The sequence below is a fragment of the Podarcis muralis genome, chromosome Z, assembly GCF_964188315.1.
Source record: "Podarcis muralis chromosome Z, rPodMur119.hap1.1, whole genome shotgun sequence".
Taxonomy (NCBI): Eukaryota; Metazoa; Chordata; class Lepidosauria; order Squamata; family Lacertidae; genus Podarcis; species Podarcis muralis.
Window position 1 is genome coordinate 24,394,905 of NC_135673.1, and position 26,434 is coordinate 24,421,338.

Genomic DNA, 26,434 nt, shown 5'->3' on the forward strand with positions numbered 1-26,434 from the left:
TACATAATAACACAAGAAAACATTAAACACTAAAAAAAAAACCCTTCCCTATACAGGATTGTCTTCAGACAGCTCAGGGGTTGGATAATTCCATACCCTCCAGCATTTGTCCAATGAAAATAGGGCCGCCCTAAGGAAAAGTGGGACATTTCGGGATCAAATCAGAAACCAGGACGACTTCTCAAAATCAGAGACATCCTTGGAAAAGAGGGTCTGCAACATAAGCAAGAGGAAAGGAAGACAGGAGACCTTTCTACCTGAGTGTCCAGTGCATTGCAAAGTTGGGTACATCACAGACCATGACTTTGCTTGTATTTGGAATTTGCTTGAGTTTCCAATCTTATTATTGTATGTATGTGTGTGTAATTCCCACATTCATTAGGTCCTTGTTACAGTGGAACCTTGGTTTTCAAATGTAATCTGTTCCATTCAATTTCCAAAATGTTCGAAAACTGAAAATCAAAGGGCAAAGTGAATGGTGAAAATGAAAAAAAAATGAGCCACGGAAGCCGTTCGACTTCTGAAAATCGTTCAAAAATTGAAGCATTCACTTCCAGGTGTTGGTGTTCGGGTTCCAAATTGTTCGGCTTCCAAAGTGTTCGACAACTGAGGTTCCACTGTATAAGATTGGGGGGGGGGCAAGACTCCCCTAAATATCTAGATTCAGTAAGCGCTTAGAATTCAAGTAACCCCATAAATTCCTGTGTCGTGGGGCTGGAGTTTAAACCATTTCCCCCCCTGTTCAGAAAACTCCCTGGCATAGAAGCCATCAAGAAGAATGTTGTTGTTTAGTCATTTAGTCGTGTCCGACTCTTCGTGACCCCATGGACCAGAGCACGCCAGGCACTCCTGTCTTCCACTGCCTCCCGCAGTTTGGTCAGACTCATGTTGGTAGCTTCGAGAACACTGTCCAACCATCTCATCCTCTGTTGTCCCCTTCTCCTTGTGCCCTCCATCTTTCCCAACATCAGGGTCTTTTCCAGGGAGTCTTCTCTTCTCATGAGGTGGCCAAAGTATTGGAGCCTCAGAAGAATGAGCTCAAGAAGAATGATCAACTGGAAACCACTGGAATGGCTGAGTCACTGGCATAACAAAGACAGAGTCATTACCCATCAAGATTGGCCAAGGCTGTGCCAGCCACAAACAGGAGATAGTTAGTAAGACAGAAAACCCGTTTTTGTACCACTTATACTGGCACGGGGGCCGAAGTGGACTTTGGACATGCCTGACTTAGGAGCAAATGTCAATCCACAAAACAAAACAAAAAAAAACCCAAAACAACCCAATTGCCCTTTGCTTCAATTCAGGTAAAGACAAGCAGGCTGAGCCCTAAGGCTCAACAGAAGCAACAGCAATGGGTAATATACTGGAGCTTCAGGCTGCAGTATTGTCAACTGGCATCTTACAGAAATGAAAGCAACAAGGATTTCTTAGAAAACAGCCAGCAGGCACAATTAAGACTAGCGCTTAGTGAGATTTTACCCATTTTGCATGCAGCGTCTTTGGCTGTAATTATTTCACTTTCCTAGCACTCTTATGAAAAGCATTTAAAATTAAATGCCCACTTTTCTGATTAAAAACACTGCTGCACCTCTGCCAGACCACAAGTGCTATTTATGGCCCAAAGCCATAATTTTTTCCAAATTCTAGTCCCAAGACCCTAATGTTATCTCATGCAGAGAGGAAAAACAAAAAACAGCTTGGCTTGCTCAGAAGCGGGGTTTGGGGATTTCAAATTTCCCATCCTCACCAGAATCCCTTTCCTGGTTGATTGTCTGCAAATACCTCTTGCATAGTACTTGTGGGGCCTCACACAGGGCAGAACTGGACTGAGCAGGAGAGCAGGAATAGGAATCACTGACAAGGGGGCAACACTCAGTAGAAGAGCATGTTTTGCATGCCAAAGATCCCAATTCAGTCCCCTGAGGTCTGTTAGCCTCCCCACCACATTTTGTTGCTTTCCAGTTATTTCTGCACATCACTTGGAGCAGTGGTCTAAGTCAGGGCACACTTGCATTTGTGCCACCTTTTCTGGGCAGAGGTCTGTGATTTCTGGGCACAGGTCCAAGCAGTTGTGTTTTGTAGTGCTGATAACACCAAGATCACAGATTGGATCCCCATGTGGGACAGTTGTATACTCCTTTATTGCAGGGGGTTGGACTAGATGATCCTCAGGGCCCCTTCCAACTCTACAGTTCTAGGGTTCTGCCTTTTCCTTGGGAAAAACCCTCTGTTTACCACTCAGTCGGAACAGATATCAATCCACAGAAAACCCAATTAATGTTTGTTCTGATTCAGCAGTAAACTGGGTTTCCCCCCAGGAAAAAGCGGTGGTGATGGGTGGGGGAGAAACTCAGCTGCTTGGACACACATGCCTACACATCACAGACTTGCACCTAGGAAAAGCAACACAATGGTTCTTAACTTCGATTGGGTATTGATCTTGTTTTGATCTAAGCTTGTTAGTTGACTATTATGTCTAATAGCCAGCGTGTAAGTGCATCCCCTCCCCACTTTGACTCCTACTGCCCTGTCACGGGATTTTACTGGTAAGAAATGGCAGTCTGTGACTGCATCCACACCATGCATTTAAAGCTCTGTGATACCACTTTAAACAGCCATGGCTTCCCCCAAAGAATCCTGGGAACTGTCTAAACATGCTGAGAGTTGGTAGAGGTCCCTTCTCTTTCACCTGCAGGGCTACAGTTCCCTCTGCTCAAGTCCCTCTGTAACTCTGAGAACTGTAGTTTTGTGAACTACAGCTCCCAGAATTCCTTGGGGGCTGTTTATAAAGTGGTACCATAGTACTTTTAATGTGTTGTGTGAATGTGGCCTGTGTGTGTCACTTGGAGATTTTTTAAAAAAAACATATATTAAGCTTAAATAAATAGTATGAGCACACAGATGCATATATACCTGTGTGTCTTTGTAGTAGCCGGGCTTCTCATTTAACCTAATTTAAAATCTAATCTAGTATTGGTATCCCATCCTCCCACGATCTACACTTACCGCCTTGTCCCTTATATGCCATCCTGATCACTGCAATGATCAGGAGAAGCCTTCCTGGTTGACCCACAGTTATCTCATATTTGTTTAGTTTCTATGTGACCTAAGGCTTTTAGTGTAGCGGCACCAGTCATCTGGAATGCTGCTCCTATTGAAATCAGGCAGGCACCTACATTCCTGATATTTCATCACCTGCTGAGAACATTTCTTCCACCAAACATTTTTAGACAATTACCAGTAATTTGATTCTGCGTTGATGATTTGTTCTGTATTTTACCATTTTATAAGTCCGTGAAGTTTTGTTTTTTTAAAAGAATTATTGTACACATCTGTGGCATTTCCCCCCGCCCTTTACAGGAGATGCCAGTTTATAAATATTCATGCAAATAAAATAAGATGGTTCACATACACAGCAAGAAAATCCAGCCATACTAAAATCCAATTAACAGAGCAACCCAGTGCTCTAATTATACGAGAGGTGGTGGGAGGGCAGCAGAGAAAAGAGAGGGAGGGAGGGAGATGTTCCTGCTACTCTTGAAGAATGTGTCCTATGGGTGCTCGGCCCAAATGGTGAGGGGAAAACAGTGCATATGAACAGGTAAAGCTGCTTTAGACTGGCAGGCTACTAAATGCATTGTTATCTTTAGTGATGGGCAAAGTTTCCCAGGCTGAAATCAAACTGCCACCCCCCTCAATTCTATCCAATTAAACCCTGTCACAACACTGCTCAGGGTCACGATAGGGGTGCAATTCCTACTTCACCTCCCTGTGCCTTTACCCCCTTCTGCCAACAATCTTCCACACACATCTCTTTTCTGGGTGCAGTTTCTACCTACAGTATTTGCACTTAAGCGCCTGCTGTCAACAATAACATCATAAGATGAAGCAATGTTTTGATACGAACTGTTTCTAGAATGTTTTGTTTTAGAATAAAAAAATTCCTTCCAGTAGCACCTTAAAGACCAACTAAGTTAGTTCTTGGTATGAGCTTTCGTGTGCATGCACACTTCTTCAGATACACCATATCTGAAGAAGAATTGTTATCAATATCAATATCTGAAGAATTGTTTTAGAATGCTTTTTTTAAAAAAATAGTGGCTGTATATGCCACCCTGGATTCCTTCAGGAGGAAGGAAGGGATACAGATTTAAATGAATACCCTCCATCTGTTCTTTTAGTCTTTCCCTGAGAGGTGATCTAGTAGTGCTGATGTACTGCTCTGATGTTGTTCTGTGAATGTAATTTTATGTGTATAGATTTCATTTTTTTGCAAATGAATAATAGTAAAATTCAGAATCAAACTATCAAAATAAACAATAAGTAAAAACAAGTAAAACACTGGGCAGTATAATCTAAAAAGAAGAAGGAAGTGCCCACACAAACAAGTACATTTTTAATACAGTTGTACCTCTGGTTATGAACTTAATTCGTTCCAGAGGTCCATTCTTAATCTGAAACCGCTCTTAAGCTGAGGTACCACTTTCTGTTCTCACCCTGGGGCAAAGTTTGCAACCCAAGGTACTACTTCTTGGTTAGTTGGGTCTGTAATCTGAAGTGTTTGTAACCCGAGGTGTTTGTACCAATGTAGGTGTCTGAAGCCCATCACAGTGCAGTGGGGAGGGTTGTTCCATAGGCTTGTTGCCACTGCAAAAAATGAAAACCCTATTTCCGTATTATCACTAGATAGCAATCCACTAGCCAGAACACAAACAGCAGAGCCTCTTCCAATGATGATAAAGATCAATTAGATCTGTACAGATGAAGACAGTCTTCCAGGTATCCTGATCCTAAATCGTTTGATAAATTATGTCAGATTATGACTATCACCCCCTCCCCCACTGCATTTTACAGGGTTCCTGTGCCTTCAGAAGTTGTGTAACAGACAGAGATTCTGCAGGTGAATCTTCCCCCATCATGGAGCTCTAAGAATGGGGGCAAGCTTCACCTGCTGAACTTCTGCTTGTTGTGCAGCTAAAACCTCAAGAGCCCCACCAGAAATAGAAGCAGCTGCCTCCAGAATAGATGATACTTTCAAGATGCATTTGTGAAGCGTCAATCATGTACCAAAGATAAATCAAACATGGTTCCAGCTGAGTGAACACCTGCAATCTAATAACACAAGCAGAAGTAAAGGGAGCAGTGATGTGATGAGAATCATGGTATGGTGGTGATGGGGAGGCAGGGGGACAGGGAAAATGTGGCCAGGTAATAGTATATCTATGGCACAGTCCAAATTCACAGCTAGCTTAGCTCCACAGACATCAGTAGAGTTAGCCAAGCTGATGACAACTTGACCTAATAAATTGCAGTAGCAATGATATAGTAAATTGCATTTATTTGCCCCTTTGACCACATGCCCTGCCGGCTGCTCCCTAATCTATCTCTGCCAGGTCTCATCTGCGATTCTAATCTCTGAGCTGCTTCTGATAGCCATTAACATGGTCTCTCAGTTTGTGTGTGTATGTCTCCTCCTTGTGTTTTGCAGGTAACCTTTTTTTTCCCCAGCCTGGAAAGGGATCTGCCAGCCCCCATTCCCAAAATTACTGCTATGATCTAGAGAACTTCTCAGTGTAATTATTGGCATGACCAGAGCTGACCCACCCATGAGGCAAGGTGAAAAACCACCTCAGGTAGCAGGATCCACAGGGGTGGCAGATCTGAAGGAGCATCTCCAACCCCATTGTTCAGCCCGGAGTCCAGCTCCTTCTGGCAGTTCCCTCATTGCAAAAATCACCCAGAGTGGCTGCAGCAACCCAGTCAGATGGGCAGAGTACAAATAATACATTTATTATTATTATTATTATTATTATTATTATTATTATTATTATTATTAGGCTGCCAAGGAACGCAGCCAGTGTGGTGTAGTGGTTAAGAACTGTAGACTTGTAATCTGGTGAACCGGGTTCGCATCTCTGCTCCTCCACATGCAGCTGCTGGGTGACCTTGGGCTAGTCACACTTCTTTGAAGTCTCTCAGCCCCACTCACCTCACAGAGTGTTTGTTGTGGGGGAGGAAGGGAAAGGAGAATGTTAGACACTTTGAGACTCCTTAGGGTAGTGATAAAGTGGGATATCAAATCCAAACTCTTCTTCACCTGCCATGGTGTCATTGGTAGCTGCAGCGCACTCCTTGGATGCGGAATCTGCTGCCTTTTCAGCAGCACCCCCTCCCCCAGTGCTGCCTCCACAGTGACCTCTTGGTGAATAGGAGGTACTGGTGGTCTGCTCCCACCTTGTTCCCAATGTTGAGCTTTATTCTCCCCCTCCCTTTGTTACTGATGTAGATCTTTACTCCCCTCATCTTCCCTCAGGGCTGGGTGCACTCAGGTGCCAAAATCTATTGGGCCAACCCTGGGCATGACCCAACTCTTCCCATGTGCACACAACAGGAGATGCTCAGTGTGCAACTGCTATGTGGAAAGCAAAGAAGGAGGAGGAGGAGGAGGAGAATAAAAAGAAGAAGCAAAATCCATGAAGAACAAGCCATGCTGGCTCTGTTTCAGCAACACATGCTCTTATATATCAGGGTGGGGAACCTGTGGCCCTTTAAATGTTGCAGGACTACAATTTCCATCATTCTTGACAATTGGTCTTACTGCATGGGCCTGATGAGAGTTGGAGTTGAACAATATATGGAGGGTGAAGGGTTCTCCATCCCAGGTCTATATGCTTGGTTATTATAAATAGATGAAAATTTTATTTTAAAAATACCCTGGCTTGACTTCTGCAAGATCTTCTGACTAGTCCTGAAGAAAATTACAAACATAAATCAGAGGCAGGAGAACTGTGTGATGGAAATCAAAGAATGGAAACTAAAGCTCAGACAGAAAGAAGCCAGCTCCAAAAATGATTCATGGGGTCAAAGCATCTTGAAAAAGACAAACTGTGTGTCATCCCCAAAAAGCTGAACATCTGGGTTGCAGGTAAGGTCCAGTCATAAAGGGAAGGGGCCTGTTAGCAGGTTTTAAGTGAAACCTGAAAGCAGATTTTGTTAATGTTTAGGATGTGCATACCATAGGAGTCATTTGATAAGAAAGCTCAGAGGTAGTCAGTTGTCCTAGCAATTAACTTTCCTGCCATGGAATTGCAGCAGTCAGGGAGGCATCTTCACGAACCAGAGTATGTTTTTAAAAGTATGACTATGTACACTATGGCAATTGAGCTTGAACTTCTCAGGAAATGCAAACGAGGGTGCTTACTCTAATTAGGGTGGAATATGGTTGCTGGAGGGATTCCATTCCTCATAAGGGATAATTAATGGCCGAATTAGAGGCATTACTAGCACCAGTTTGGGGGGATTAATTAGGCATGGACTTATTGCGTTAGTATGCATATTATTCACTGTGGAGAAATTTCCCCCTTGCCACAACCTCTCCAGGGAGAAGCTATGCTGGGAAACACTTGAACTCCCTCTGCACTGGGCTTGTGCTCTTTACTCAGAGGGAAGCCAAATTAAACACACTTTGGCTGCATTCACATGGCAGTTTATTCCATTTGCACAATGTTTCCTCAACTGTTATTTCCCACATGATATTTGCGCTTTCACACAATGTAAAGACCACTTTTTGAACTATAGTGGACTATAGCTCAGGCTTCCATATGATTTGCAAATGGATTTTTTCTGGAAGCAAAAAGCATGTAAATGGGCACTAAGTTGTGAAAAAGGGACACATACTGACTTCTGTTATATATGCCACCCATCTGACACTAAGTATGACTAATTCTGGATCCAACTAGTCACCTTTTAATTCTTGTCCCTCAGTACTCATGCATCCCACTGGAGTCCAACTGCTATCTTGAATTTGCCCCTCTGCTGTAGGCAAGTTTTCTTTAACCTGCAATGCTCTTGAATGATTTAACTTAAGATGTTTTGGGGGCAAATCTAAGATTGCATCATGAAGCCCAGAGGGATATGGAGGAAGCTTTTGTATGCTGCATTAAGCTCAGTATTGTTTACATTTTACTGGCAGCACATCTTCAGGGTTTCAGGCAGCAGATTTTCCCAGCCCTACCTGGAGACACCAGGATTTGAACCTGGGACCTTCCAAGGCAGATAATCATCCAGTTAGTGATGACCCTTCCTTTATGCAAAACTCAAAAACAGTGCACCTGTTGAAATTTGATGTGCCCCAAGAATGAAGCAGAAAAACAGAGGCCTCTTTCACATGGGTGACTGAGTGGGAGCATATGCCCATCTTGATAAGGAAAGCAGCCATAATGTCTCACACAATTGTTCTCTTAAATGTTACCGATTAGAAGAATAAGGTTGTACCCAGTGTTTTTTTAATAGAAAAAGGAAAATGAGGCACCAGTCCTCATATACTGATAAAACTTCTTGTTGGGCCAGCGCAACATGGCTGCCATGGGCAGCAAAAAAGAGGTGCTGGTAATCTATTCCAGTGAGCACTGTCACATAAACACCCACCCACCTACCCTTATTGTATCCTATTCAGAGAAGGCTGGTTGAAAATAATGGCCATGGCTAATCTGGGTCCATTAATTTCAGTGAGTCTACGACTGGATACAGCCCATTCTTTCCTACCTCACAAGGTTTTTGTTCCGAAATGCAATAAAGACTCTTAAGCAATTCAACATTACATATGAAATGACAAACAGTGCAATTCTATACTTACCTCCTCAGAATGAAGTCTTACGGAATGCAGTGGGACGTACTTCCAGGAACAAGCCCCACTAAATTCAGCAGGACTTACTTCTGAGAAGACATAGTTAGGATTGCATTACAAGAATTGTTACTTCAAGGTGGAATGCAGTCCTTTCAGGGAGGGAAAGATAGAAGTTGGGGTTGGGGAGGGATCATTGAAGAACTAATTTAATCATTTAATCATTTTGTTTGCTATTCTATCAGCTTATGATTTCATAGAAAACATCTTTAATATTTCATCTAGTTCAAAAACCCAGCCTTTGAAACCCTGCCTTACATTTACTGATGAGATTAGTACACTGAACTTTTATTAAGCCTCCAGACTGTTTAATTCATTTTTATTCCCTGTCCATCTGATATATCTTTTCTGCAGTCTTGTTTCTTCTTCTTATCTCTCACTGACAGTAGGTACTTATCACCAATGCCTTTGGAAGAGAGGTCAGTTTGTGTGTGCATGAATCTGTCAGTGTAACTCTTTCCAGCCCAACACCATACATTACATTCATAGGATGGTTTTATATTAGTGATGCTTCCAGAAACCAGATTTTGCCAGCAGATTCCCAATGGGCTGATTCTGGAAGGGGTTCTGTAAGTATCTTCACACACACAGGTTTGTTGTTAATTATATTATTAACTTATATAGGTTTGAGCTGGGACCACCTAGATCTAGCATTTGTCTTCAAATATGATCAGAGTAGGGACGCGCTGTGGGTTAAACCACAGAGCCTAGGACTTGCCGATCAGAAGGTTGACGGTTCGAATCCCCGCGATGGGGTGAGCTCCCACCGCTCAGTCCCTGCTCCTGCCAACCTAGCAGTTCGAAAGCATGTCAAAGTGCAAGCAGATAAATAGGTACTGCTCCAGCGGGAAGGTAAATGGTGTTTCCGTGCGCTGCTCTGGTTCGCCACAAGCAGCTTAGTCATGCTGGCCACATGACCCGGAAGCTGTACGCCAGCTCCCTCGGCCAGTAAAGCGAAATGAGCGCTGCAACCCCAAAGTTGGCCACAACTGGACCTTATGGTCAGGGGTCCCTTTACCTTTACCTATGATCAGAGTAAACAATCCAACAGGGCTCTTTATGATAATGACCCTCCACTCTAGTTGCAATGTTCAGACAACATTATTCAGGGGGAAATGCAAAACTGACTATTGAGGACCAAGTACATTCAGTGGCTCTCAAATTCTGATGGACAGTTGAATGGCGGATAGAAAATTTGTGAGTAGAATGGAATGGCTGGAATCCTGACCAGCAGCACACCACACTAACTCCAAGATTTCGTTGCAGATTTCACTTGCAGATCCCACTTTTCATTTCTTTTCTTTTTTTGGTTTTTCGGGTACTATTTTTTCTTTCTGCTTTTGTTTGTTAAGTTTCATAAACAGACAAGCATAAAGGAGTGATAACAGAGTACAGGTAAGCTACAATACAGTTATTGCAAGTTCAAGAGCACAGTGTGAAGTTAGCAACAGGACAATCACGACAAAGAAGGGAAAACTAAAGGAAGAATATACAGGATTCAAAGAAGAAATGGACATATTACCACCAGCCAACAATTGTTATCTGTAAATCAGTATGCGTTTCAAGTGGTATAAAGTTCTTTTGTTAGAAGCAAATTCAATAAAATGATAGCACCCCCCCCCCCATTTTTTTTGTCTAATTCTTTTGTTTTCTCAATGATTTCATTTTATGTGTTAATTTTTTCTATCAGAGCAGTCATCCAGATTTCTTGGTACCAAACGCCCAGTAAATTAAAATGAGATGTTTTCCAATATTTTGCTAATGTTAAGACATCCAGTATTTCTGAACTGGATTTATGAAGTGGTGGTTTGTTTGTTTGTTTGTTTGTTTGTTTGTTTGGCAATTGAAATCATTAAAGTATTTTAAATTTTGCTGCAGTTACAAACTAGTGCAGTGTTATGTTTCCTAGAACAATGTCAAATATGTATCAATGAGCAGGTTACATGAACCAGTTTTGTATCTTTTAACTACAGCAAGAGTTATATACAAAAGTGTGGGAAGATAAACAGAAAACATAAAAAATGGGGTCTTTATTTAAAATCTGAGATACAATATCTTTGGATAAACTGACAGCCAGTTGAAATGCATTGTCTAAGTTTAGAGGCCAGTAATTACCTGAATGCCTTGTTCATCTTTATGAACATGAATTTGATAATTTAATTTGAATTAAATATAATACTTGCAATACTGAATGAAATTAAGTATTTAAATGCTCTTATGTATTATGACTGATGTATGATCAGCTAGTGTATTTAGTAAAAAAAAAATTCCTGAAAAGAATGTGAAAAGTCCATGCACAAATGTTTCCAATATACATAACTCACTTCTTCCAAGACCATGGGATAATTTTATTCATGATCATGAGTTATGTCATAGTGATGACCACTTTCAATATGGTAAATGTCAAAGGCTCATGTCTGTAGATTTCAGAAATATTGGTGTGTGTTTTTTAATTTATAGAGTCCCTTATAGGAGAATGTAGTTTTCAGTTAGAAATTGCTCATGTATTTTGGATCTCCTGAATACCTATTTCTAAAGCTGCAACAGAAAGTAACATTGCAAGTCTGTCTGGTAAGGCTGGTTTCACACCTACACTGCAAATAAAGAAAATGGTTTGTGTAAATACATGTGCTAAGAGAAATGGACAACACAATGGATTTAACTTGTGCCTACAGTTTACTGTGTAAATTCCAAATTCCTTTTCACATGCTGGCTAGAACTAGTGGGAACTGTGCACTATGGTGGTGGAGGCCAGTCTTGTTCCACATTTTACCACTAGTGGAATTTATTCTGAATTTACACCAATTTAAGCTACACTAGAATCTAGCCCTTAACCATTTGATTCCTGTGAATATTTCATTTACACCACTCTTTCTCCAGATCACACTAAACACTATTTCTGCTTTAAGTCCTTGAAGCAAAACACAAGGGCAGAGCTTGCAAGAAGACGCTGTTAAGGGAATCTGAATTGCAGTTTCGATCTCTCAGAAAGAAAATGTAGCTTATTTTATGGTTTCTGAAGTGATGGGGAAAATATCTTCCTGGGTGCTGCCTGATAGGTTTTGTCCTTTATCTCTGCTCAAGGTAAGGACACATTGTACTCTGCTCAGGGTAGAGGAAAGAGATCGACAATTTCAGGAAAAGAAGTGCATAACCATGAAAAATTCTGTGGTTTGTGTATTTTACTCTTACTTTTTTATTTCATTACATCCACTCCTGAAGAAGGTGGAAGAGAACATAGGAAGCTATCTTATAATAAATGGGACCATTGGTCTATCTGCTCATACCTTGGTTAAATGTGGATTGTCTACGCCTGGTGTGTCCATTAATTCCTCCATGCCCAGACATCCTTCACTGTATACAGCTTTTGTGCCATACTTCTTCTCAGGAAATCCAGAATTACCTAGTGTTTGGAAAATCTGAAAAGAAATCTGATATGCTTAGCTTTGTGGCAGTGAAGGTAGGGTTGCACCCTGAAAGACCCCTAGGAAAAAAATCTTATTGGATTGACTTGTCTAAGATTTACAATTCACCAAGTCTGCCTTTGAAATCACAGTAATGGCAGCCCTAGTGAAGGTATAGTTACTAGAGAGGGGGACCACCAAGCTGTATTTCCTCAAGTGCCCTTTTTTCCTTGAGGAGGGCACTACTGGAAACATGGAAATGTGGAAAGAGGACACAATGAACCCAGTTTTCTAAACAGATTTCCAGAATACAAAATGCTCAAGTATGGTCTTCCAGATGAGAAACCAATAAGAAAAATCTGAATTTTGCAAGTAAGTGTAGATGAGCCCCTAGATATTTTTATTCTAAGCAGTTTTAAAATTGTATAAACAAAGAAATGAATGTGGTAGTTTTCAGTTGCACTCAGCTCCATTATAGAGAGGTAAGATGTTTGTCATTGAGTAAGGTGGGGCTACATATTTATAGTAAGCCAGCAACTCACATGGAGGTTACATTCTGGAGATCATGCCTAAAGCTAAAATCACATATGGTCAAAACTCACTAGTTCAATGGTGGTTGGGGCTGCCAAAGTCATTTTTCCCAGAACCCTGCTCATTTCCCACCCTTATATATGCCACCTGCATAAAGTTGAATGTGCACAAGTTAAATGGATATTGTGGGCTTACTGTATTAACTTTGACACAGGAATGGGGAACCTGTGGCCCTCCAGATCTTGATTGGCTACAACTCCCATCAGCCCTGACCATCAGCCATTCTGCCTGGAGCTGATGAGAGTTGCAGTCCAACAACATATGGAGGATTGTAAGTTCCTCATTCCTGCTTTTAACATGTCAAGAAGATCTGCAATGATTCAGTCACTGTGTGGGAAGTGCAAACACTGCCTGGAAATAGGAGCTGCCTTGTGACCTCACAGTCTGAACCGAAAGAGCAAGCCTGATCCATCCTTGCATTGGAGGCAGTGCATAGACTACTTCCACCCAACCTTGTTCCATCTCTCTTGGTACTGAAGGAATTTGGGGACAGAGGAAGTGCCCTACCATTGGCTTCAATCCACAAGGTTCTTCCTCTTCCTCACAAGTAAAAACGGGGAAAATATTTTTAAATATAGGGATATGTTCATGATATTTGGATCTCGCACATCTATGCTAATAGCTGTTGCTCAACATGAAATGGAACAACTTTCATCTCTTTAGTGAGGCCAACCGTATATCCTGTTTTGCATGCATCAGAAGGGGCTACAGAAAAAGACCCCACTGTGAAAGACTCAGTAGGAGTACTAAGAGAGAGCTAGCCGCATCCTTGAAAGGAAGTTCTGTGCGGGATGAGATAAAGAGTATAGAGCATGGAGAATGTGCTCCAAAAAGGAATGTATGCATGAATGTTGAGTGCAGCACATCCACCACAAATGCATGTAGGAACTGGTACACACAGGCTTAGATTGGTAGTGGTAAATCATAAAATGCAAATGATTAATAGGCTCAGAAGAGGGGAGGAAAGACATAAGAACATAAGAAGAACCTGCTGGATCAGGCCAGTAGCCCATCCAGTTCAGCATCCTCTTCTCAAAATGGTGAACCACATCCCTGTAGGACACCCACAAGCAAGACAGGAGCACAAGGACACTTTCCGCTGTTGCAGTTTCCAGCAGTTTCCTAACCATAATGTTTCTAACCATGGAGGCAGAGTATAGTTTTGATAGCCTTCTCCTCCATGAATTTGTCTAATCCTCTTTTAAAGCAACCTAGGTTGGTGGCCATCGTTGCCTCCATACTTTGACTATGTCCTGTATGAAGTACTTTCTTTAACCTGTCCTGTATCATCCAACATTCAGTTTCATTGGATGTCCACACATTCTAGTGCTATGAGAGAGGGAGAAAAAACTCTCCTCTGTCCACTTTCTACAGGCCGTGCATAATTTCATAAATTTCTATCATGTCACTTCTTACTCAAATTTTCTCTAAATGAAAAGGGAGAGCCAGTGTGGTGTAGTGGTTAAGAGCAGTTGACTCGTAATCTGGTAAACTGGGTTCGATTTCCCCGCTCCTCCACATGCAGCTGCTGGGTGACCTTGGGCTGGTCACACTTCTCTGAAGTCTCTCAGCCCCACTCACCTCACAGAGTGTTTGTTGTGGGGGAGGAAGGGAAAGGAGAATGTTAGCTGCTTTGAGACTCCTTCGGGTAGTGATAAAGCGGGGTATCAAATCCAAACTCTTCTTTTTCTTCAAATGCTACAACTTTTCCTCATAGGGAAGGAAGAAGGAAGGAAGGAAGGTTGATGCTTCCTTTTTAAGACGATGAAGAAAGGAGGAACAAGGAAAGTAATCCAGGGCTACTCTTTGAAAATTGTCAAACACATAGGAGTGGAACCATAGTACCACCATGGTCTGAAGCCACCGAGCTATCCACAAGGATACCAAGCATTATGAAAAATGGAGAATTAACAGGGTCACACCTGTATACAGGAGAAATACGTGCCATGAAACAGACCAGATGACACTTAGAGCACAGATGGTGAAAGCTCCACTGTGAAGTCAACAAAATACAGCTTAGTCATTAGAGCACATAATTGTGATGACCTTATGGCAGTGAAAGCAGTGAGGAGGATCTACTTAGCTGCCTCTGTAGTGTTCTTGAATATTTGCCCAGTGAAGCACAGCCATTCTTTAAAATCTGCACTCCTGAACGCCTCTGAATTTTGTAGTGCAATTCTTTAGCTGGAAAAGTACAAAAATGCATGTTTAGGGGAAAATGTGTATAACAATGCTTATATTAGTGAAAGTAACATACAGAAATGCATTACACTGGCAAAAATTGTTTTCCTAAATCTGTATGTTTGCATACAAAAAATGTACACATAAATGAATAGGCTGTAGTTTAGTGGTAGAACATTTGATTGCATGCAGAAGATCCCAGGTTCAATCCCTGGCATGTCCAGGTAGGGCTAGAAATGCCGCTAATCTGAAACCTTGGAGAGCTGCTTCCAGTCAGTGTAGACAATACTGAGCTAGATAGACCAGTGGCCTGATTCAGTATAAGGTAGCAGCCTGCACTCCTGTGAAAATGGACAGATCCATCCATCTCTTGCCTAGGTTCACATCAAGCCCCCCAATGTTGTCCATTGGAATCCAGAGTGCTGTATATTTTGACACAGCTCAGGTTTGAGATTTGTTTGGAGCAATCATTGTACTTTGTTCCAGAGGAGTGGCTTGAAAGTAATGACCTGCTGAGAAGCATTAAGAGGAGAACATTTGGAAAACTCATCTCTGCGACAAACAACCTGGACCTTCAGTGTGTGTGTGTGTGTGTGTGTTTGTGTGTGAGTGTGTGTTGTCCACTAGCGTCTCTCTTAAGCAAAAGTTATTAATTTTCAAATGCTCAGGAAATGTTCAGTGGGGGGGGGGATGAAAAGGAGAGGGGAGCTTCTGGCAATTACTGAACTCTTACAGCATTTTAGAGTGGAGAAGGGTAATTATTGTCACTCCCCCCCCCCTTTCCTGCTCTCTCAGCGTGTGGACGGAACATTCAATTGAGTTTTGTTCCTTACTAAAAGCTCCCTTTATAATTTTAGTATTATGTTGATAAATGCCAGTAATGAGATGGTATGTGCTTTATTGCTGGTGTTAACGCTCAATTTCTGTCTGATGGTTTAATATCAAAGTATAATTTCTCCCCATTATTTAAAATGAGCATTTCAAAAGGGGGCTTTTGCAGCTCAGCTGTTCTTTTCAAAATGAAATGCACTCTTGGCATTGTCTGTCACCTTTGCCTTTTGTCCTGTGCTACAGAGCGGTTGGCGCTTGCATTCACCAAGAGGATGACTAATCAAGTCATTTCGCAGCAGTGGCCCTTGGAAGGCTGACCCCCAAGGTGGCTCCACTCACAAAGCCTCAATGTTGACAACCAAATGTGCCGAATGAAAAGGGGGAGGGCAGGGGGAGAAGGAAAATTATCTCCTGTGACCCAGGAAGGCTCTTTCCTTTCACAGGAGTGAGCTGAATAAATGTTGTTTCTTTGCATTAGGGAGAAGACAAAGAAAAGAGACATAAAGGTGGGATTGGTCCATGGGTAGGCACACTAAGGCCCGGATCGCCTTTTAAATCTGGCCTGCGGACGGTCCGGGAATCAGCGTGTTTTTACATGAGTAGAATGTGTCCTTTTGTTTAAAATGCATCTCTGGCTTATTTGTGGAGCATAGGAATTCGTTCATTTTCTCCCCCAAATAAAATCTGGCCCCCCACAAGGTCTGAGGGACAGTGGACCGGCCCCCTGCTGAAAAGGTTTGCTGACACCCTGGATTGGTCGAAAGAACATCCCTTCAATGAAAACTGTCATGGTGGATATCACCATTGCAATGAATAGGCACCTTCCCTCAGCCTTGGTGCTGATGCCTGGGCAGGGCTTTGGTGAGGGAGATAGATGTCCAGTGCTTCTAAGAAAAAAAAAGACTGGCTTAATGTTTTATAAATAAGTGAAGTAGTACACATAGCCATCTGAAAACAATCTCTCAGAAGCCCACTGATACCCTAGTTAGTTATTTTAGGAGTATTTATATCCCACCTTCAGACCAATGTTTTTGAGGCACCTTACAATATACGTGAAACACAACAAAACAGATAGTGATGGACCAAGAACATTTACATGGAAGCTAGCAAGTGGTTATCAGCATAGTTTTGTACTATCAGCAGCCATGGATCTGAAGGGGTTAGGTCAAGAATAGAAAATAACTCCTCCAAGTCCATCTTCTGAGCCTTATATTGGTGTAAAAGCAGGCCTCTGAATTCAAGTTCCACTCTTGATAGATGCCACTTACCATATTTTTTGCTCTATAAGACTCACTTTTTCCCTCCTAAAAAGTAAGGGGAAATGTGTGTGTGTGTTATGGAGCAAATGCAGGCTGCACAGCTATCCCAGAAGCCAGAACACTGTGCTGGTTTCACTGCACAGTGATCCCTCTTGCTGTTCTGGCTTCTGAGATTCAGAATATTTTTTTCCTTGTTTTCCTCCTCCAAAAACTAGGTGCGTCTTATGGTCTGGTGCGTCTTATAGAGCGAAAAATACGGTAATTGTTTAGCTACTGAATCTGATAGGGACTTGGAGAGCTCAGACCTACCTCTTGATTTACCTCCAAACCATCACCAAGTTCAGTTTCTTTGCTGGTAGGTCCTGTCTGCCAGACAACAGTCAGAATTCCTGTCACCACTACCCCTACCAGTGTACCATTTGTGTGTGTGTGTGTGTGTGTGTGTGTGTGTGTGTGGAGAGAAAGAGAGAGAGATGTGGAAACATAATTTGTCAATGGCTTCTATATGGGGGAAAAATAACTTGAAATGGGTTAAAGGTTTGACCTCTCAGTGGAGGTGTTTTTTTTCCCGGGGGGGGGGAATTGTGAGGTGGGGAAATCTACTTCAGAACTTTTCTGTTTGCAGCTGTCTATTTTACTTTTACTTCTTTCTTTTACTTCATCACAAAGTGCACAGTTAAACTATGGAACTCCCTCCCACAGGCGGCAATAATGACCATCAGCAAAGATGGATTTAAAAGAAGACTAGATGGCTACTAGCCATGATGGCTATGCTTTGCTTCCACAGTTGCTGGAAACCGCAAGAGGGGAGAGTTACTCTTGTGCCTGAATCCTACTTGTGGGTAATGGACATCTGGTTGACCACTGTGAGAACAAGATGCTGGACTAGATGGGACTAGCCTGATCCAGCAGGGTCTGCTTATGTTTGTACTTCTACTTGTGTACTCTCCATGAACAGTTTTTTATTAATTTGCACTGCAATCACATACAGTGGAGGGCATGAACTGTAAGGCATTGGACACTTGATCTATAAAATACATATTGATGAGCTGCTTCTCAAGGGGAAACCTGCTGATGTAGCAGGACCAATGGCTTCAAGTTACAAGAAAGGAAATTCTAACAAAACATCAGGCAGAACTTTCTGATGGCAAGAGCTGTTCGGAAGTGGAACGTTCTCCCTTTGAAGATGGTGGACTCTCTTTCCTTGGTGGTTTTTAAGCAGGAGTTGGATGCCCATCTGTCACTGATGCTTTAGCTGAGATTCCTGCATTACAGGGGGTTGGACTAGTTGACCCTTAGGGTCCCTTCCAACTCTACAGTTCTATGATTCTATAATTAACAGCTGAGCCAACTAACTTTAAAACTATTCAAAATAAAAACAAATTAAAACAGACCAAGGAGCTCAAAAACAGCCTTATTTGTTGACATCTTAAACTGGCAACATCAGAGGGCACTGCTTGTTTTACAATCCAGCTGGCTCTTGTTGGTAAGCCTCTATATCTAAGTTAACTCCATCCCTACAAGCTGAGACATTTTGTTTGTTCTTCTTCAGACAATATGTCTGCCATTTCTTCCTCATCTCCATTAATCCTGTAAATGGTTTCTGCATGAATAATACCGTTGAACTCCAGAAACTGTAAGTCATTATTCCAACCTAATGCCCCCAAGCTACAAGGTTTGTTAACATGCCTCTTTTGGTGCACCTACACAACTCTGCCCTGCCCGTCACCTTGCTTTTCCCCGTTTCCCTTTTGGTAAGACAGCAGTGATGGTGCTTCTGGGAAATTAGCACTGTGACTCTGTTTCATTCTGCTTACTTCTAAAGTTTCCTTCGAAGGCTGGAAAATGTCCTCTATCTTGTTGTTGTTGTTGTTGTTGCAAATTGGTATAAGCACGTTTGGCAACTTACTCTCATGGAAAGATTAACACATGATAAGTGGAATATGAGTGGTCAAACTACATCCAATCAATTTCACACAGTATTGTTTTTGTTTCTATCTTTTATAAATACTTTTCTTGAGAACTCATGGCCTCTAGCTATCAAGGCAGATAGTTGTTTTACTTATTGTTTATCTAATCTTAATGCGTACCACTGTTTTCCCAATCATATTCTGTAGTAACATATGCAGCGCATGAACTCTACCACAGCTCTTTCCTTCCCCTACACAACAGGTGTTTTGCTAGCATGTCTAGCCTAACAGTGTTAACCCTTGGAAAATCAACTTTGCAAAGATTAAAAGGACTGCATATATCCACCCCACCACCCAGATAGGTGCCCATTTATTTGTTCAGGTCTTGGGTCAATTTAATACCCTCTACTTAAGGACATATCAATATCTTTGCAATGCAGTTAACTGAATGCCAGTTTTTTTGGCCATGTGTGTGCACGGGAGAGAGTAGAGCATAGGAGATGATGGGTTACTCATTCACCACTTCCTTTCCCCATGGGAAATTTGTTTGCATGGCTAAGAGGCTATTCAGTTTGCACCTACTCTGTGAGAGAACTATGCCTTTGCAATTTATGGAATACGGTTTAGATAATGCAGCATACACCAACACACACACACACACACACACACACACACACACACACACACACACACACTTTCAGATGCCTTCATACTTTTAATGAAGTAATGAAAGGCAGGAATTTAAAGAAGGCAGTTTCCCCCCCATGCATAGAGATCCACTGATTGTGGAAACTACAATGGTTAAATTTCTGCCTGTGTACAACTGCTAAAGACACAGGACCTCTGCTGTGGGCAGATGGGAAGGTGTAGGGAAGTGGGAAGCTTGGTTATTCTGGATATAACATGAACATAATAAGCAGTGGCTAAAATGGAAGTCCTTAAGGGTTCCTGTCTAAGTGGTTTCTTACATTTAGATGCCATGCAGCTTTTAGCTGAAATAGAAGTGATTGCAATCATTTTATTATTATCATCATCAACGTAGTTTAAGCAAGTGGACAATATTTATTCAATGCTCAGCTCTGTTTCTTATTTGCCATTAAGTGATTCTGGAGTAATTTAGTCCTGAATGGCTGTATCTGAATGCAGATGAGATCCTTCCTAAATTTTGCCATTGTAAGTCACCTTCCCTATCTTAACATTTGGTGCTATTGCATTAACAAGGTGCCTCTCTACTGATGTGAGGAGGAGGAGGAGGAGGAGGAGGAAAGATTTGTGTTTGCTCTCTCTTCTCATTGAACATGCTGTCTCAGCTGTTTAATCAGGACAAATACAAACCATGTACACATATCTGGGTTTTCTCTCGTCTCTTGTCTATGGTGTGCTAAAAAAGAATAGCAATTGATGTTTAGACAGCTTCTATTGCAGAGAGAGAGGTGTCCTTATGTAACTGTCCTTGAAATAAACTCTTATTTAAGGCAGCTTTATAGTTATACAGTTGGTCAGTGCTTTGGGATTGGGAGAAGCCCAAGTGTATAATTCAGTATTGTTGTCTCTGGGCCTAACTAGATGTCACACTAAGGAGACATGGCACAAATCCACTCTTCTTTCCTTCTTTCCCTTTATTTGTTTTGAATTTTATTTATTGATATTCAAAAATATACAGAAAAACATACCCATTACAAAGTATTTTTCTATAATATACTGAGATAAAACAACTGCTCAATCTAAAAAAGAGCAAAGTCAGAAGGAAGAAATATACAAGAAAAGGAGAAATCTAAAGAAGCAGAAAGCCAGAGAAAAGGAAAAGAAAGAAAAAACTAAAGAAAGATAGAGTGAAATAAAAGGACTTCCAGTTCTCTATAGCTACATATGATATTCATTCTTTAAGCCCCAACCATTCCATCTTCTATAAACCAATATTTTTTCAATCTTCAAATCCAGATATTACAAGTTCATTTTCTCTTTCACACAAAAAGTTCATAAGAAATCTCCAATCCTTAACAAATGTTAGTAGTCATACCTCTAGTTGTGTTAGGTTCACGTTGAGGATTTTCAGGTTGCGAACGCGGCAAACCCAGAAGTGTATACTTCCAGGTTTCACCACGCGCGCACACACAGAACTGTTCTGTGCACTTCGCACATGCGCAGGAGTACTCTATCGCATCATGCGCAGAAGTGGCGCTCTACTTGTGGACTTTTCGGGGTGTGAATGGCACCCCGGAATGGATCGCGTTCGTAAGGAGAGGTACCACTGTACAGTCAAACCTCGGTTGTTGAACGTAATCTGTTCCGGAAGCCCATTCAGCTTCCGAAATGCTCGATAACCGAGGTGCGGCTTCTGATTGGTTGCAAGAGCTTCTTACACTCAAGTGGAAGCCGCGTCAGATGTCCAGCTTCCTAAAAACGTTAGAAAACAGAAGCATTTACTTCCCGGTTTTTTGGGTTTGGGAGCCAAAACATTCCAAAACAGAGGTGTTTGGGAGCCGAGGTTTGACTGTAATGATTTTTCTCTAATTAAACATGTTAGTTTAGCCATCTTAGCCAAGTCCAGTAATTGTATCAGTCATTCTTCTATAGTGGGTAAGGGTGTGTCTTTCCATCTTTGTGTACATAGCAGTCTCGCTGCAGTAATCATATTTTGGAGTAATCTTTCACAATGCTTTTCCATTAGCCCTAAAAGAAAGGTCCTTGTTTTCCAGGTCATTGAGCGTTTTTTTGTTTTGTTTTGTTTTTGTTTCATGGTCTACTAAGACCCCAATATCCTTTTCACATGTACTACTGGTAAGCCAGGTGACCCCCATCTTATATTTGTGCAGCTGGTTCTTCCTGTCTAAGTGTAGAACCTGGCATTTGTCCCTATTAAAATTCATTTTGTTAGTTTGGGCCAGGTTCTGCAGTCTGTTAAGGTCTTCTTGAATCCCAATTCTGTCTTCAGTGGCATTAGCTATCCCTCCCAACTATCCCTCCATCTGCAAATCGGATGAGCATGCCCTCAGCCCTTTCACCCAAGTTGGTTATAAAGGTATGGAACAATAGTGGGCCTAGGACAAAACCCTGTGGTACCAAGCTTGTCCCTTTTTTCCAGGATGACGAGGAACCGTTAGATCCCCTTTAGGTTCAGTCAGTCAACCAGCTACATATCCACCTAACAGTTAACTCTCCCACTCCATCTTTTACTAGCTTCTCCACAAGAATGAAGGATCCCATTGTTGAATTAGCCAGACAAGTGTCATAATAGTTTCCAAGAATGAGCCCTTAGTATAAGAAAGGAAGCTGCTCTGTGCCAGAGGGCAAATGGGTGGGGCCCCTCCCTCACTGGTTGGTAGTAAGAAAGGCATGGCCAGTGTCTGTGAATCCAAGGGCGTGGATATGCGAGAAGCAAGACCCAGGAGATTGAGGTGGCATGCAAGAATAACAAACCACTGTGCTGAAAGAGGCTAGTAGCATTACCTTATCTAACATGTTACTTAATGCGGCTGACCTCAATTTTTACAGCACTCTAATGATTATCACCAGATGATTCCACCATATCCACCATCCATAGCTACATTAATTATGAACTTGCAGTAATTAAGCTATTACAGTTAATGTAGCTATGTTGGTGCCATTAAATTAAAGCCTCGGCTGTAAATAAAGATGGAGTGATGGAATGTAAGAGGGTGCTGACAAGACTGGGATGTCATTAAAAAGGAGAGGAGGGGAGGGAAAGCACTCCTGCATAAGCCAGAAATCTTGGTTTGAAACATTTGTCTGAAAGACAAGCTCTTGTTTTGTGGTTTTGCAGTTTCTAGAAGCCAGATATTCAAAGTGAAAGGAAGTGGGGAAAATCTGTAGTGAGAATACTGTTGTATTTGCTAAAGTGCCTATTAGCCGTCATCACTTCCTCTAAAAGCAAACTCAGCTGGTGAATGCCAACAAAAAAGGAGCATGGCATGGGACCTCTACAGGATTAGACTTATTTTAAAAACCAAGGAGTATCCCTCCCTGGGGAACCTCCCTCCCCCCCCCAAAAAAAACAGTCCAAAGAGGACTAAGCACACTAAGCATATAAAAATGTTGAGTGTCAACAGAAAAAGAGAACAGAAAACTGAAAAAATGGTTCTCTAAATAGGCTCACTTCTGCTAGCCAGAGGGGATATGCAACAACAGTTTCTTGCAGGTCCCTCTTGTGACAGCTAAAGACGACCCTGGTTTTCAGTTGCAGCATTACAAGTGAATACAAGTTTCTGAGGATGGCTATTTCCTTCGTGATCCCTCCTTTAGCTTTTCCTGTAGTGTGGACTCAGTAAAATGCTTTACTTTTCAAAGGAAAATGGTTATGCTATGCTACTGTAACGAGATAGGTGCAAAGGGGAGAAACCTTTTGTCTGTAGTTGGCTGTAGCCCAGAGGGACTTCCAGAAGCTGGTTATTTCTGGTTTTTAATCAAATTTAGGATTGTACAACTGATCAGTTTGAATCCCAAACTGAATCAGGCCGATTTGTACTGAATTTGGATCAGGTCAAGACAGCTACAGATTACTACAGAATGGGTCAAGAGGACTCAAGTTGATTTGTAGTCCGTTCCAGAGCTCAAATCATATCTGAAAAAGCCAGACGAACTGTCTCCTAGGTGTTGCAATTATTAATTAAAACACCATATAAGGAAAATGTGAAACTGATGCGGGGGGGGGGGGGTAGAATTGTCTCACTGAGAGCTCTCTCTTCCAATCCAGTGCTAGAATCTCACCCAACAGTCTCCATTCACAGTGCTTTTGTGTTGAAGTTTTAAAATGCTGCAAGCTCACATTGCCTCCACTCTAGCTATCTCTTAGAAAGAGTTAGGTGGCATTTGTTCATCTTGTGATTTGTTTCCTTCAAAGTATGCTACCTAACTAATCCCAGTCCCACCCTTATACTGATAAAAAGTAGATGTTGATTGTATCTTACTATTAGTTATTTAATCAGTGTTACTCTCCTTAATGTGGGACGCGGGTGGCGCTGTGGGTAAAAGCCTCAGCGCCTAGGGCTTGCCGATCAAAAGGTCGGCAGTTCGAATCCCCGCGGCGGGGTGCGCTCCCGTTGTTCGGTCCCAGCGCCTGCCAACCTAGCAGTTCGAAAGCACTCCCGGGTGCAAGTAGATAAACTAGCGGGAAGGTAAACGGCATTTCCGTGTGCGGCTCTGGCTCGCCAGAGCAGCGATGTCACGCTGGCCACGTGACCCGGAAGTGTCTCTGGACAGCGCTGGCCCCCGGCCTCTTGAGTGAGATGGGCGCACAACCCTAGAGTCTGGCAAGACTGGCCCGTACGGGCAGGGGTACCTTTACCTTTACCTTACTCTCCTTAATGCTTCCTTCCACCAATTTTGCCCTTAGTTTTTCAGGTTAGGTTTGTGTTTTTAAATAGCTGTGTTCTGCTTTATATGTCTGCCTTCATTACTGCTTCATCTTGTGTCTGAAGGTCAATAAGTCAAGTGAGTACATTGAACACAGGTATATTATACATAGTCAGTACACAAGCAGCACACACAATGTAATATTACATACACCAGTGCTGTACAGACTTTTTAAATTATTATTAAGAAAAAGGGATCTCTCTCCAGAACATAAGAAGAACCTGCTGGATCAAGTCAATGGTCCATCTGCTCCAAGATCCACTTCCTAGACCCTGTTCCCCATGGCCAACCAGATATCTGTGGAAAACTTATAAGCAGGACCTCAGCACAAGAGCCCTCTCCCCTCCAGTGGTTTTCAACAACTGGTATTCAGAAGTGTTCCTGCCATCATGGCCAGTAGCCTTCAATAGCCCTCTCCTCCTTATTTTAAATGTGGAAGAGGCCCAGTGGCGTAGCGTGGGTTGTCAGCACCCGGGGCAAGGCAAGTAATTTGCGCCCCCTAACCCATGGATTTGCGCCCCCTAACCCGTGGATTTGCGCCCCCTAACCTGTGGATTTGCCCTAACCCCAGATGTTGCGCCCGGTGCGGCCGGCACCCCCTGCACCCCCCACGCTACGCCACTGAAGAGGCCCAAACACAAGAGTCCCAGATTTCTCATTCTGTCTTCTCATCTATAATGACAAAACATCACAAAAGAGGTCAAGCCCTAAAAAACAGACAGAGGAGTCAATTATGTCTGCAACAGAAGCTTTGGAAAATGTCTTTTTATCTCCCTTGAAAAAAAGAGAGTCCAGTCCTTCATTATACGGAAGAGGAGATATTGTGTATTTTAATTAGATCACAAGAATCACTGGGGAAGGGAAACTGCTTGGCTGTCAAAAATATTTTAGTTTGGAAGAAATTATTTAAACTTCAGGACAGGGAGAGTTCCATAAATCTGGTAGAACTCTAAAAACAAAACAAGAAAAACCCAACCTTTGTTTTATATCAATATATCAAGATAAAAGCTGGAAACCAAACATCAGTATCTTATAAACAAACAAACATACATACATACAACAAACAAACAAACAAACAAACAAACTATTCCTTACCTTTCTGGGGCTTCCTATCTTAGCCTAGTTCTCATTGAGATGGTCAACCTGTTTGCTCTTTCTTATGCTTTGCAAATGTCTTCAGTCAGGGCTCATCCACACTCTCAGACCCTCCAAGTGCCCCTATTTTCCAAGGACGTCCCTGATTTAGAGAAGCCTCCCTGGTTTCTGATTTGATCCCAGAATGTCCCACTTTTCCTTAGGATGTCCCTGTTTTCATTGGAGAAATGTTGGACAGTATGGAGTTATCCAACCCCTGAGCTGTCTGAAGGCAATCCTGTATAGGGAAGTTTTTTTAAAAAAAAAAATGTTTAATGTTTTATTATGTTTTATATATGTTGGAAGCTGTCCAGAGTGCTGGGGCACCCCAACAAGATGTGTGGGGTATAAATTATCATTATGGAATGTAACGTCCCTATTTTCATCAGAGAAATGTCAGAGGGTATTGCACTCTGCTTGTCCTGGGATTTCAAGTCACAGGCCCAAGAGGTTTTCCCCTTTTTCTGCCGCTTTCCCCAAGAAAACACAACTGTTTACTGTTGAATCAGAACAAACATCAATCAGGTTTTCTACAGATAGATGTTTGTTCTGATTCAGCAGTAAACAGAAGATTTCCCCTGAAAAGTGGCAGGGCAAACATTAAACTTCTCTGACCCAGTGAGTTGAAATCCCTTGAAGTGGATGGGCCCTCAGTATGGTTTGGTTTCTTAGGAAAAGAAAGAGAAATAAAAGCTCGTGAGATTAACGTTTTGGTAAGAATAAGGCAACAGAGCAAGTAAAAAGGCTGGGGCTCCCGGTTCAGTCTTGAGATTTGTTGGTGGCACAAACCAACTTGGGAATGCCAGAGTCACTCTGATTTGTTATTTAGGGTAAGCACAGAGTCAATGCGTGCCTCCAATAGGTTCTGTTCAGCACTCATAATTTTCTAAGTAGTTTAGAGTTTCAATATGAAGCTCCAAAAATGGGTGCTAATGCTGAGTGTTCAGTATATTTAAATGACATGTATGCTTCCAATTCTATCACAGGAGGAAAATTCTGAAAAGGCTGAACTCTCAAGTTACTTTAGCTCAACAAGGAAGGCTTTCCTCTTTTCCACGTGCTATC